The following is a 10461-nucleotide window of genomic DNA, read 5'->3' on the forward strand; positions in this document are numbered from 1 at the left end:
GCAGACTGATTTCAGGCACTTCATCTAGAAGGTATCCAATATATCTTCCGTTGGCGTCGGTTCTTGGTGAATCCCGTAGTAATTCTCTGAGCGTTGAAGTCACCCGAGATGATTGTAAGTGTAATGACTGCTATTTCAAAGATTTCAGAGATATCCATATCGTGTTCTCTGTGGTTCTTGTATACATTGAATACGGACAGCATTCAGTTCCTCATAGCGAGAATAACAACCATAATTTCAACGTCCGCACCACAGTTAGGCAAGTCTGTGATTGCCGTGGCATTTATTTCTTACTAGTACTGAAGTTCCTCTGATGCCACCTTGTGCAATTGGGAAGTGGAAACCTTAATATCCTGGGATATTGATATTTCTTTCAGTCCTGGTGAGTGTTTCCTGAAGTAAAACAATATCAGTGTTGTTCTTGAGAAGCACTGCTCTGAGTGTTTGTGCTTTGTTTTTGAACCTTTCAATATTCAAGGAGGCCCAATTTATGATCTTGAGATTGTCCATTATTCTGTTAGAGTTGAATCCATTGAGTCCATGCTAGTTTCTAAAGTGCTGATTTCCCCGACGGCTTGTTTTGGTTGGAGTGGAGACTGACAATGGTTGCTGAAACAATTCAGTTTCGTCACTTTCGACTTTTACTTCAATCTTTTTGGGTAGGGCTTGTATAAATGTGGAAGAAATAAGTTCAGTAGATTGTTTTTTGAACTTTTACATTTCCTTCTTTGATTGTGGGTTGGTCTGTTCCAGTGCTTGGAATGCTTTGCAAGCATCATACTGAAGGTCTGTCAGGGAGGCAATAACCATTGGAACAGTAGTCACTTGATACGCCTTTGGCTGCCTTTCTTTTTTCTTGGTTGGGTCCTAGTGTCTTTGCTACATCCAGCTACTGGGGCATTTGATGATGTAGAGGTCGTCATTCGTGCTTGGGAGGTCTTGGAGGCAATAGCAGGGGTGTTCGTTTTGCTACTCTGATCTATTCGGTTGTTGTTGCCTTGTGGAGTAGTGCTCTGTTTTCTCCAGTTATTGGAGGCCCTGTTCTTGCTCAGGCTAGAAGAAATTGGTGCTTTAGTCTGTTGCTGATTTGTATCTTAATTTATTCGGACTTGCTGAGGAGTGTACCACTGGCTATTAACTGAGAGTCTGGTCGATTGTGGTCTAGGAGTTGTGACTTTGGGTTGCTGGGTAAATCCGAAAGCTTGAATTCATTTTACCCGTTTCTGGACATAGTTTGTTCCAACCGTGATGTGTGTGCCCGCAGTTTGGACATTTTGCTTTCGTTAGTTTGCCTTCTTTATGCAGATTTTTGCATGTGTCAGTGTTGTTGAGCTCGCTGCATACTCCTCATCGTTCCGGGCCTCTGCAGCCATCTTTATGGTGGCCGAAACGCTGACATCTGTAACAGCGCCTGGGTTCTGGATTGTACAGCCTTAGAATGAATTGTCCATAGATCCCAGCATTGTGTTGATGCGACGACCATTTATTGTTAGAAGGACCTGTCTTGTTTCTACATTGTCGTGCTTACACCTTTCCGTCGTTGTGACATTTGGGCATTCTAAGACTCTTTGCATGAACTTCAACTGCGATATGTTGCATTATTACCTTGGTGATTTTTTCCTCTGGTTTCATTTCAACTAGGTCTTCTGTATTCCTGAGGTTAGTAATTATATCTGGAATATCTGTGGATATGTTATCTGCCTCTAATGTCAGGCTTTGCTCTAAGATGTGATCCTGGATAACCTTTTTCCAGTACGGCAATGTAAGCATAAGTCGGACCATCTACTGGTTTCTTGGTTTTGATGATGGTCCTTGGCATTGGTTTTGGGGCTGCTCTTGGGTTCTGGCTGGCTTCTAAATTGGTTTCTTCGGGCGTTTCTTCAGTTCTTTTTCGTTTATTTGCCTTTCAGTTTCCTACAATTTGCCATGGTGGCTCATTGTGAGTAGGGTTATCCTCTGGTTCATTATTTCTGTCATCTTCAGAAATTTTCCTTGCTCCTGCTACGAGATCACTATGTCCTTCTGACGTTAATAATTTCAGAAGGATGTTTAGGAGTCATATCCTGGGGGGGGGGGGGGCATGGGTGCATTGTACTAAATGAGTAACTGAGGGAGCGATGTGCATGTGTGTTGTGGAGATGGGCTGGGGTGGAGGGAGTGAAGCACTTAGAGATTGATTACTGACCCCCCCCCCCTTGCCACCCACCCTGTGTCGCTACTCGCTTTACTATAGTCAGGTGACACTCTACGAATCACGAGCCTGCCTTCTTCACTAAGTAGGTAGTTATAATTTGAAACTATAATATATATAAATATGGTCAAGTTTGTACAGGTCAGTGCTAACATTAAAAATAATGCGACATTGGTTAATTAGGGCTGACTTGATCAAATTTCGTTCAACAAAACTCCTGCACTTAATAAGTTTTGGCTCTAATTAATATGATTATATAAACTGGCATGTAATTGCAATGCACTAGATTGTTGGGCCCATTCTAATTACACAAGAATGTTGAGATAAGTGCGAACTCAAAGATTTTCCAGTTTGTCAAAGGTTCACTCAGAATCATTACTAGGGATCGAACACACACTGCTGTAGACGGGGGCAAGTTCCTGATTAAAGCTTGCTCTAAAGAGAGAAAAACGTTTGTAACCACATCCCAAATTTTATATATTTTTAGCTATTTTTTTCATAAAAAATGGAAGGCTGCATGAAAAGCTCGAAAATACTGCTCACTTAACTCTATGATGATTATAGGAAACCTTGTTTATTTTTACTTTAAACAGTTTGAAGGTTTCCTTATAAACATTATATTTGAAATACCTGCTAACTCTGACTCTGATGTCCCTTGGGAACATCCTGGCTGCCTTGAAGGTCAGGTGACCTCGTAGCTGTTGCTGCTTCCCCCTTCCTCCTGTGATCGCCATTGCATCCTATTATATTAGTTTAGGGGCATTAGAATCAGATTTCCCCAAAAATGAAATAAATGAAAACTGGTTCGATTTCAATCAAACTTTTTTGAAGAGTTGTACACGAAAAGAGTTTCATCTGGCCCAAGTCTCAACACCCTAGCATACATAGGAAGGAAGTAAAAAAAATATTGAAATAGGCGTCAGAATTATTCCAAAATGGTCAAACGATTAAGAAACACAAGTGTCAACTGATACCATATCTTTGACTCTCTATCACAATAGCATACATTAAAAAAATATAATTAGTTTTATGTGAAAAAAAATTAAATTAAAAAATTGTTTTTTTTTTCAATTTGTTTTTTTGTATTGGACGATTTGCATGAAACTTATACACCTGACTACACATAAGCCTATCTGTAAGGGTGCCAATTTTGGAGAAAAGTGGTTGATGTCAACCTCATCCACAGATGGCAGCACCTTAGACTTTATTATTTTCGTATTTATTTTCAAGTAACATAAACGTTCAAATAACTTTTTCATTTTTTATTCAATTAACATGAAACTTACACCGTATATGTAGAGTGCATATCTCTAAATTTTGTTGATAGCTTTATTTCTAAGTTCATTTATTGATTTTATAATAGCAATAAACAAGACATATTTGCATAATTTTGGGGGGGAAATTTGAAAATTTGTATTAGGATAACTAAAGATGTTTTGGAAATTATCTATCGACAGATTCTTTATTATATGCTAATGTGTCAGAAAAGTGTCAAAGAATGATTATATCTGAAAGGTGTGTATATTTATTCATACTTGAAAATGTATAAAATTCGTTGAAAAAAACAAAATTCTCCCTTTCTATTTACACTGCAGTACTGAAACTTGGACCAATTGCAGCCATTTTCATATACAACTAGTCAAAAAATATTGGTTGACATTGAACAACTTTTCCAAAACCAATCTAATGCCCTTTAGGGACCATGTGACCAGGAAATATGAGAGTTGTTGTAGGGTATTCATAATTTATCCTGATACATGTGAAAGGTGCTGCAACTGGGCCAAGTTTCAGCATCTCGGCCTAAATAGAGAAGGAGAAAAAAAATTAGACAATTTTTCAACAATATTCAATTGCTTTCACAGCCCACAATTGTGAACCGAAATCATTTCTATGACACTCGACTATGACCTTACTATATAATAAAGATTTTAACAAAGGATTTTTATCCCTAGATGTATTTAGTGCAATAATATAGATTTTTAAAGTTTCCCAAAAACGTATGCAACAAAATGAAGTTTATCATTATTTATAAAATCAATAAATCTACGTAGATAAGAAAAACTACCAGTGTTTTTAGAGGCATAAAGTCTACATATAATGTGCAAGTTTCATGTAAATTGAATAATAAAGGCTGTGAAGGCAGATCTAGTTGTAAAAGTTGGGGTGGGGTAGCAGGCTGCGACAAGTTCCTCATACTCGCGGCTGAGAGGCCGCCACGATCTTCACTCGTCACAATGTGTGATCTACGCACAGCGGCCAGCTCGTACCTTCTACGGAGAGCTCGCATGCATCTAGCTTTCAATGCTTTCCTCTTGTTCGTTTAGTACGTCATATTGCAGTCCAAATAGCACAAATAGCGAGAGTTCTGGTTGATATTGTGAGAGCGCGTCAACAATAGATCCATTAGCTGAGGGACACACAGTGACTGACTGCTAAGCCACGAACCCCACCCTCTCCCTCACACGAGACTGTTGCCAATGAGTGAGTTTATATTCGTTTTACGCATAACATGTTATTTTCAACGCTATTACGAAATATTAGACTTCTACAACGTAAGACACAATACCCCACGGCGCACCCAGGCCGCGAGGACCGGATTGGGGAAAGTTGAAGCGGGAAATTTGACTCTAATTACGTTATTTCTCAAGATAATGATAAAACGATTTGCACCACAGTGTTACCAGAACGTTGTAGTATTTTTCGTAATTTTTCGTAAATATTCCATTTTTCTTCGGATTTTCGGGTCCCATGGCCCCTTAGTGGTTACCAGAAAGGAAATTATTAAACATATCAGGATGCCATCTGCACATTCTACGTGGATTTGTTCTTCTATATTCATAAAGTTCTTTGGCACTTTACCTAATTTTGTAATTTAAATTAGGTATTTTTCTTATCAGTTATTTGACTTATTTTTTCATAGCCAGGTGTTGTCTGTACTGTTTCATCTGGCAAAACACTGAAGGCTTTCGTTGCATGCCCGGTAATACATACTTTTTTTCTTAAATATTTTGTCTTAATTAGAAAACAGGATGCTTAATACAAACGAATTATGTTTTTTAGTGACAGGGTTATCCATTTTGGGTCACTACTTTTTGAAATAATCTAGAGTGTACCACATTCCTGGGCTTTACTTGTAACAAACATTACTGGCGTGGTAACTTGATTATGATGTGAACAAGACAAGGCCCAAGAACTGCCAGACTCCCATGTTCAGGTCTGCCAAATTTATAATTCACAAAGTACCTCTAAATATATGAATCGGATGTGAGAAAAGTCTGGCACCATAAGTTTCTCTCAAATAACTTCTCCGTGTCTAGTTTAATGAAATTTCCTCTTGATCACTGTTCCCTCACTCACTCCCATTTAAGATGCTGCTTATCAGTGTCTCCCTGTTACACAGGTTTGTATTATCTTACTGTGTTGGAACAATATTATTTTGTTTAATGAAAGTCATTTAAAAAATATTTGCCGTACAGGAAATTAAAGTTTGTTTTACAATTAGTCACAATGTTCATTTAGACCTAAAAGCTCTAGATAACAATTCCCATAAAAGCTGTTCTTTTCTCTAAATGTTTGGTGGATTATGTGTAACTCCTATTATTAGGTAGATAATTTTCCATTTAATTCTCTCAAACCGTTTGCGGAGCTCAGTTTTCAGTCCCACTTTCACACTGCATTTAATACTCTTGACGCATTGCCACTGCCCATCCTTGACTGAAATATATTAGTGTAAAGTAATTGGTATAAATAATTTTGTTAATTGTTCCGTGTTTTCTTCATACATTGGCGTTTGTTAGTAGTTTCATTTTTTGTGTACTGTCGTAAACATTAAAACCCATATTCATCCTGAATACAATATTTACCCTACTGTATATCATTAGCCTCATGAAATTAACTTCATCCAATTTATTTTTCTCCACCTAGACCCTTGAAGTATAGCAATAGGTTTGTAATGGAAAATCGCTTGAGAATATATGGAAAGTAATTAAAGGCCATCGGGTTTTCTAATTTATTTATTTAAAATACTGACGATAATTAACAATATAACATTTCCCACCTGATTAAACTGGGCACCCTTGGCAATAAACGGACTAGACATACGTTTGGGTCCAATGGCTTAGTCTGTTAGGTTAGGAGAGACACTTTCAATTAACGTTTTTCATGACGTTTTTAAACGTTAGGAGAATTTCCTTTCCACCTAACCTACCAGAAGACAATTAACTTACTCTTTTGGAATAAAATCCTAAATTTATTTTCAATTTTTTTAATTTTCAAATTGCGTCCATTTTCGGCCATACGGACCAACGGCCAAATTCAGCCGTAATTTGTAAGAGGACAGGTTGACAGTACATCGAACTAATTCACGTTGAAGCGGCTACAACAGCACCCACAGCTTCCAATGGCCATAACCATATCACTATTACTGTGGTGCCTACAACAGTCCTACGCACTTAACTCTGTCTGCAAGAGCTGTCCCACGCCTACCATAAAAAGTATATTGTGTAACTAGCATACATGGTCTTCTTATTAATGTAAGCTTTCCAGTTATTCATTAATGGAGTTGCATTACTCGTTCAATACCTTTAAGTCATTGTTATACTATTTAAATACCCCTGTGCATCTGGCTTGGTGAATATTGTTTACCGAGATACAGACGGTGGGCTTGATCATATTGCATCACACTATTTCTTACTAACTTTACCCCTTGCCCGCGGAGAACATCCCCAAACGCTTGTATTTATGGAGCAGAAAGTTTTGCCTATCCAGCGCATGTGCCAAGCCCCCAACACATGTCCAGACTTTTGTTGTGATGTTCAGCTTGTCTGCTTAGTTACCGCACATGGTTTTATCCCATTCAACTCAAGTGGTTCTATGTTTGAACCAGTGTTCTTGATTTCTTTGACGTCCTTTGCCGTCTTAACTCGGCTGGCGATTGGTGGGTCAATTATCTCGATGGAGCTTCCCCTTTGGATCCTTGCGAGACACCTTGTTGCCCTCCATATTGTCTCACCTGCTTCATTAGCCTGTCAATATCTGCCCTAATCTCCAGGCAGTGCACACAAGGCCATTGTGTGTGCCATTATTCCAAGAATAATTACTAACCAAAGAATGACACACGACTGCATTTGACTAGAGCATATTTACATAATCCTGAGCTTTTATTTACATTACAAATTTTGTACTGCACCTGGATGGCTTTCTGGAAGTTCTTTTGCTGCCCTGGACCAAGGAGCGCTTGGTCCAGAAGGCTGTTGAGCGGTCTGCAGGCCCACATATCCACCACAGCGTGGTTGGTCCTGCACTTCTTGAAGAAAACTATCATGTTTTCTCTGGAAGATGTCCACTTTTGTTATGTCAATAATTTTTAGGCTCGCTGGGAGTATGTTGAACAACCGTGAACCTCTGACGTTTATGTAATGACCTGATTGTGCCTATGGGAATACTCTTCAACGATTCTATTCTGAATTTCCTTTCATTTCTTTCACTCCAGTAATTGCTATTTTACTTCGTAGATTTGGGACCTGGCCTTCCAATATTTTCGATATGTATATTATTTGATACCTTACTCGTCTCCTTTCTAGGGAGAACATTTGGAGCTCTTTGAGACGATCCCAATAATTTAGGTGCTTTATCATGTCTCTGTATGCCGTATATGCTTTCTGTATTACCTCTATTTCAGCAATCTCTCCTGCTCTGAAGGAGGAAGCGAGTATCGAACAGTACTAAAGACGGGACAGCAGAAGTGATGTGAATAGTACAACCATTGTGATGGGATCCCTGACATAGTTTCTCATAATCCATCCGATCATTTTTGTGGCTGATGCTAAATTTGCTGGGTTATGCTCCCTTAACGTTAGGTCGTCAGTCATTATTATTCCTAGATCATTTACATTATGCTTCCCTACTATGGGCCGAATTTATTGTTTTATATCCTGTATTTTGTTTAATGTCCTCATTTTTACCGTACCAGAGTACCTGGAATTTATCATTGATAACCATGTTATTTTCTACCGCCGTGTTGAAAACTTAATATCTGTTTGTAGTTTATCAATGTCTTCAACAAAATTAATTTTCATGCTGAATTTGTCATCTGTAGATTATGATACGAAGCTAAGACTAGTCTATATCTGATAAGAGAATAAGTACAAAAGTGCTACAAGGACTATACTCTGAGGTAGAGCTTTTAACTGAGCTTGAACTCTAATTTATTTGGTTGACTGTTGCTCTGTGTTCTGTTCCCCAGAAATTTTAATATCCACAGTCATATATATATCATTCTTTTATGAATCAGCGTATACCACATCTGCATTCTGTTTTTCTTCTAATGCCTCAGTGATTTTGTCATGGTGGTAAAGTAGCTGCGAGAGGCATGATCTTCACACTTTAAATCCATGTTGACCTGGGTTGTGGAGATGATTGGTCTCCATGAAACTGGAAACCTGCCTCCTGATCCCTCTATCAAATACTTTATTATGTGGGACGTTAGTGCGACTGGTCTATAATTCTTAGTCATTGCTTTGCTCCTTCCCGTGTAAAGAGGAGCAAAATCTTTGAAATCTATTAATATAAGCGAATCTGGTATCTCCCCTATGTTCAAGCTCTTTCTCCACACTATGCTACCAGCACTTCACATTTCTTTATAAATATTGAGTGCATGGGCATATTGTCAATTTCTCAAAAATCGGCAGCATTTTTGTTCATATCAGTTATATTATCAGTAGTTTGGATATCACGCCTAACGAAATTGTCTGGATATTTCACTTTCATATTGGGATGCTAAACATGCCCTCCTCCTGTGTTTTGTTTTTTAGGATTTCAGTAATTTCTTTGTCATCCTCTGTATGAACCTTCATTTGTAAGAATAGGTCCAATACTGACTGTGGTGTTTGTTTTTTTCACGTGTGAAGGAATATTTTGATTTTCTCTTGAATGCCATTTTTATGTTCTAATTGCATTTCTTCAATCTGATTGCTTCAGTCTTTGCTAGATTTCTTCAAACTCGGTTTAAATTATTTTTTGTTGGGATGGTCATGTCTCCTTAACAGTTCTGGTACATGTTTTTTCTGTCTTTCCTAGTGCCGTCTGCATGTTCTTTCAACGTTTTCTTTACTACAGTGGTCCTCTATCTGACTTTCAACAAAGGAACTAGTTTTAGACAGACTTCATATTCTTGTTCTATGCCTTGTGTGGGATTATTATTACTTACAAACATTCAATAGATTTTTTTTTAATTCCCTGTATATCTTTTTCCCAGTCAATCCTTTTATTAAAATTTAATTTATTGAATAACCCCTCTTACTTGATCATTGTTTTAAGCCTTTTACAAGTATTCCTGTTAGTTTGCACTTTAATGAGCTTGTGATCTAAGTATGTGGTATGCGATTGTAATGTCCCTGATTGTCTTCTTAAGTTCAGATCTAGAATAAGGAATCTTTTAGAACATTATATACCACATATGTCAGACCAATCCTGGAGTATGCGGCTCCAGCGTGGAGTCCATATCTAGTAATGCATAAGACTAAACTGGAAAAGGTTCAAAGGTTTGCCACCAGACTAGTACCCGAGCTGAGAGGTATGAGCTACGAGGAGAGACTACGGGAATTAAACCTCACTTCGTTGGAAGACAGAAGAGTTAGGGGGGACATGATCACCACATTCAAGATTCTCAAGGGAATCGACAGGGTTGATAAAGACAGGCTATTTAACACAATGGGCACACGAACTAGGGGACACAGGTGGAAACTGAGTGCCCAAATGAGCCACAGAGATATTAGAAAGAACTTTTTTAGTGTCAGAGTGATTGAAAAATGGAATGCATTAGGAAGTAATGTGGTGGAGGCTGACTCCATACACAGTTTCAAGTGTAGATATGATAGAGCCCAATAGGCTCAGGAACCTGTACACCTGTTGATTGACGGTTGAGAGGCGGGACCAAAGAGCCAGAGCTCAACCCCCGCAAGCACAACAAGGCGAGTTGTGCTTGCACGCACTTCTCGGCCTACTATGCAAAGCCTGATTTACCGAGTGATTTTAGGCCCAGTGATTTTAAATTTTTTCAACAAATTGTTTCCAATTGGTTTATTTGAATTACTATTCTTATATTTTATAAAGATCATAAATTATTGACTTAGTTATATTAGTTTAGGTTAGGTTAACATTGGTTAGGTTAGGTAGGTTAGGTTCAGTCATATATCAACGTTAGTTTTGACTCAAATTTAAAAAAAATCACACATAGTGAAATGGATAGCTTAATCATTTCATAAGAAAAA

Source organism: Procambarus clarkii, chromosome 12 (genome assembly GCF_040958095.1).
Source record: "Procambarus clarkii isolate CNS0578487 chromosome 12, FALCON_Pclarkii_2.0, whole genome shotgun sequence".
NCBI classification, from domain to species: Eukaryota; Metazoa; Arthropoda; class Malacostraca; order Decapoda; family Cambaridae; genus Procambarus; species Procambarus clarkii.